Source organism: Oncorhynchus gorbuscha, linkage group LG10 (assembly GCF_021184085.1).
Source record: "Oncorhynchus gorbuscha isolate QuinsamMale2020 ecotype Even-year linkage group LG10, OgorEven_v1.0, whole genome shotgun sequence".
Classification (NCBI taxonomy): domain Eukaryota; kingdom Metazoa; phylum Chordata; class Actinopteri; order Salmoniformes; family Salmonidae; genus Oncorhynchus; species Oncorhynchus gorbuscha.
The window spans coordinates 85,173,445-85,178,444 of record NC_060182.1 but is presented as its reverse complement, the minus strand read 5'-3'; the positions used below and the strand labels follow the sequence as shown (position 1 = coordinate 85,178,444).

At 41.2% G+C, this 5,000-nt stretch overlaps 1 protein-coding gene across 1 annotated transcript in view; it reads left to right on the top strand.

Annotated features, from left to right (window-relative positions):
* The window catches only part of LOC124046961 (nesprin-3-like), a 67,698-nt gene extending 66,274 nt beyond the window's left edge, over positions 1-1,424 (top strand). Inside the window, exon 20 of the mRNA XM_046367710.1 lies at positions 1-1,424. This exon is cut by the window's left edge and continues 338 nt beyond it. The gene's annotated coding sequence lies outside the window, so the exon portion shown is untranslated.
* Positions 1,425-5,000: the final 3,576 nt, after the last annotated feature.

Here is a 5,000-nt window from a genome sequence, read left to right as displayed (position 1 = left end):
CTCACACAGTCAGGCCAATTCAGATCCTCTATCACACAGGCTGGCAGCACTTCACAGAGAACAGCACTCCACACTCCTATTCACACTACTACAGTAGCTAATGGCCACCAAACACTTAGCATAATGTTGGAGTAGTGAGCGGAGGTGATGTGGGATAAGGAGGTGGATTATTATTGCCTTTATTTAAGGGGTGAAATGATGCTTACATGGTCTTAGATATCTTAGATAACTAACTGAGTGTGATCTGTCATATACCAAAAATACCGATCATGGTTTGCTGCCATTTTAAAGAATGGCGTGGATAACACTTTTTTAAAACTGCCTTTAACCCGGATAAATAACATTATGCTTTTTGAAACTGCCTTTAACCCTGATAAATAACATGATGCTTTTTTAAACTGCCTTTAACCCTGATAAATAACATGATGCTTTTTTAAACTGCCTTTAACCCTGATAAATAACATGATGCTTTTTTAAACTGCCTTTAACCCTGATAAATAACACTATGCTTTTTTAAACTGCCTTTAACCCTGATAAATAACATGATGCTTTTTTAAACTGCCTTTAACCCTGATGAATAACATGATGCTATTTTAAACTACCTTTAACCCTGATAAATAACAGTATGCTTTTTTAAACTGCCTTTAACCCTGATAAATAACATGCCTTTTCTTCTTGGATGAGTGTAAAATGTTTTTAGAGCTTTATTTTGAACCTGTACATGATGCCTGTTGCACAGATGACCTTTATCAATTGTAGCACTGAGTTAATGACAGTCTAGCGCTTCAAAGATCAGGAATAGTTGACATTCTAGATGCAGGATGTTCTCATGTCCACCGAAACTCAATATCTGTTCTATCATGAGTCAACTCAAATCTAACACATACCGATGACAATTAAGCAAATCAGTCAGTAATGGTATACAGGATGTCCCACTTCTGACTGTCCAAATATACATCCTAATTGTACTGTACTGTACTTTACTGTACTGTAGGCATGTTTCAACCATATGCTTCCCTTTCTCAAGGTTCTATGCTATATTTGAACACTTTCGTAATGATCCCTTGGCACAGTTAAACCGTTTGGTGAATATAGCAATTATAAAGCCTTGTACTATGGCCCCTGACTTTCTCTTGGACCACAGACAGAATGTTCTAGATGCCAAATTTACTTTGGTTTTTATACGTAATGTTCAGCAGGGCCCAGATTATAAGATGGAAATAGCCGCTGTTATGGGAGAGGGGCCTTTTTTGAGCAGATTCTTAAAATGATGCAATGAACCTCTCAACCTTGACTTTTCCCCCTCGTTCTCTGTTGCTCGCTCGCGCTCTCTTTTTATCTCCCCTCTCTCTCCCCCTCTGTTTCTATTTCCCCTCTTTCTCCCCCGCTATTTCTTCCTCTCTCTTTCTACCATCTCCCTCCTCCTCCTCCCCTCTTTCTCCCCCTCTATTTCTTCCTCTCTCTCTTTCTACCATCTCCCTCCTCCTCCTCCCCTCTTTCTCCCCCTCTATTTCTTCCTCTCTCTCTCTTTCTACCATCTCCCTCCTCCTCCTCCCCTCTTTCTCCCCCTCTATTTATTCTTCTCTCTCTCTTTCTACCATCTCCCTCCTCCTCCCCTCTTTCTCCCCCTCTATTTCTTCTTCTCTCTCTCTTTCTACCATCTCCCTCCTCCTCCCCTCTTTCTCCCCCTCTATTTCTTCCTCTCTCTCTCTTTCTACCATCTCCCTCCTCCTCCTCCCCTCTTTCTCCCCCTCTATTTCTTCCTCTCTCTCTCTTTCTACCATCTCCCTCCTCCTCCCCTCTTTCTCCCCCTCTATTTCTTCCTCTCTCTTTCTACCATCTCCCTCCTCCTCCTCCCCTCTTTCTCCCCCTCTATTTATTCTTCTCTCTCTCTTTCTACCATCTCCTTCCTCCTCCTCCCCCTTCTCCCCCTCTATTTCATCCTCTCTTTCTTTCTACCATCTCCCTCCTCCCTCTCTCTCCTCCCTCTCTCTCCTCCTCCCCCCTCCCTCTCCCCCCTCCCTCTCTCTCCTCACTCCCACTGATCCTGTGGTCCAGTGTGGACTTCTGTCATTCATTCACTTTTCTATTTGTCCCTGTACGTGTGTTTTACTGACCTAAGGTTTGCTAGGGAAATGGAGACCAAATCCAGTTATTCTATTAGTCTTTTATCACACACGTCTTTACGAGGTTATAACCCACAAATAGCTTGCCGATGTTTTAAATTTGATTACATTTGAACAGTTAGCTTTTGTTGGGAGTGGGGGACAGCGTGTGTTAGTTCGACTGAAGCCTGTCTCGTCTCAGAATGTTGAAGTATAATCTGTGTCTGTTCTCTGTCTGGGAAGGTCTCAGAGGGCTGTCTTCGTCTGTCATCGTGAACGTTAAATGACTGAACAACTTTATTCTTAAGGAAGAATAGAAGGATAGTGCATGCCGGCCCTACTTGTACAAAACTGCTTTGAAGGCATACATAGTATTACAGTTGAGTGTGTGCTGGATTTGAACTGAATATTTATACCAGTCTACTGTTATCTATAAACAACTTATGCAATGCGCTTCTTCAATATATTTATCCAACATATCTAGCTCTTAGGAGGCTTTTAAATGAATGTTAAACTTAAATACAATATATAGCACAAAATATCACCATACTTATACCACAGGGTAATATGCTGCATTCTTTTGAGTAGCAATGGCAACAGTGGGCCTTCCTGCCAACTCTGCTACTTGCACTGCTATATTGAGTAAGAATCAGATACACCCATTTACAATGGACACAGGTTCAAATGCCTAACCAGCCATGAACTGTATGTCTGTAGTCATACATGTGGACTTTCACTTGAACCTAAAGAAGTGCTCCTCTTGAAAGGAACTGGGAATCAAGGATAGGAGAAGGATAGTGGTGGGGGATGAAGGTCACAGTTAGCCCGGTTGCTAGTCTTTATAGCTACACTCCTTGACACAGAGTAGCCTTCAATGAGTGGAATGTTAGCTAAGCAGACCCTGGCATCAGGCTAGGTCTGAATATTATAATGTACCGTAGCAGATTTAGGGTTACGGTAATTTACAAAATTCCCAGGTTCTCCAAAAATCCTTGGAGGATTCTGGATTTCTTGCTTATTCCTTGCGGATTTCGGAAATCTACCAACTGGGATTTCTGGAAAATCTGGGAATATTTGGAAAGTTACTAGAATTTCGCAACCCCTAATTAGATTCCTCTGCAGTGTGTTATGGGCAGGAGTAGCTTTACTAAGTGCTCTGCTAAATGTATTCAAAATGGAATTAGCTTAGATTGGAAAAGTGTGTTATGCAAAATAGTATCTGCTTTACAAAAATGAAAGGCTTTTAAACACACATGTCGGCAGGAATGAAGATTCAAAGCTTTTGTAAAACATTAAAATATTATACTCTATTTTGTTACTATATTTTGAAATAAACAAAATAGTTAATGTTTCAACACAGAGCTTTTATTTAACCAATATTTTTGTATTGTACTCAAACCTGAAATAAATATGCAATGTGTATACCTGACAGAAGTGTATGAAGTGTCAATCATTGTTGAACCTATAGCCTCCTGACAGTGTCAATCATTGTTGAACCTATAGCCTCCTGACAGTGTCAATCATTGTTGAACCTATAGCCTCCTGACAGTGTCAATCATTGTTGAACCTATAGCCTCCTGACAGTGTCAATCATTGTTGAACCTATAGCCTCATGACAGTGTCAATCATTGTTGAACCTATAGCCTCCTGACAGCGTCAATCATTGTTGAACCTATAGCCTCCTGACAGTGTCAATCATTGTTGAACCTATAGCCTCCTGAAAGTGTCAATCATTGTTGAACCTATAGCCTCCTGACAGTGTCAATCATTGTTGAACCTATAGCCTCCTGACAGTGTCAATCATTGTTGAACCTATAGCCTCCTGACAGTGTCAATCATTGTTGAACCTATAGCCTCCTGACAGTGTCAATCATTGTTGAACCTATAGCCTCCTGACAGTGTCAATCATTGTTGAACCTATAGCCTCCTGACAGTGTCAATCATTGTTGAACCTATAGCCTCCTGACAGTGTCAATCATTGTTGAACCTCTATAGCCTCCTGACAGTGTCAATCATTGTTGAACCTATAGCCTCCTGACAGTGTCAATCATTGTTGAACCTATAGCCTCCTGACAGTGTCAATCATTGTTGAACCTATAGCCTCCTGACAGTGGCAATCATTGTTGAACCTATAGCCTCCTGACAGTGTCAATCATTGTTGAACCTATAGCCTCCTGACAGTGGCAATCATTGTTGAACCTATAGCCTCCTGACAGTGTCAATCATTGTTGAACCTATAGCCTCCTGACAGTGTCAATCATTGTTGAACCTATAGCCTCCTGACAGTGTCAATCATTGTTGAACCTATAGCCTCCTGATCAAAAATATAAACGCAACATGCAACAATTTCAAATATTTTACAGTTCATGTAAGGAAATCAGTGAATTTAAATAAATTCATTAGTCAGTAATCCATGGATTTCACATGACAGAGCAGGAGCGCAGCCATTGGTGGGCCTGGGAGGGCACAGACCCACTGGGGATCCAGACCCAGCCAATCAGAATGAGTTTTCCCCCCACAAAAGGGCTTTATTACAGACAGAAATACTCCTCACTAACAGGGATGTAAATACATTTGTGCACAAAATTTGAGAGAAATATGCTTTTTGTGCATATGCAACATTTCTGAGATCTTTTATTTCAGCTCCTGAAACATGGGACCAACACTTTACATGCTGCGTTTATATTTTTGTTCAGTACAGAATCACTCATGATGATTGCAGTCAAACTGCAGTGGTCTGAGGGGCTACGTCCGTTCTAGTGATACTATTTCTATTGTTGAGCCACTGTTGTTGGGGGTAAATTACTAACTGGTTTAACATGAGGAGTAAAATGCCAGAGTTTCCAGGTGTTATGTGTAGCAGCCTGTTCTGTGCAGACTGGCAGGAGTTGTCTG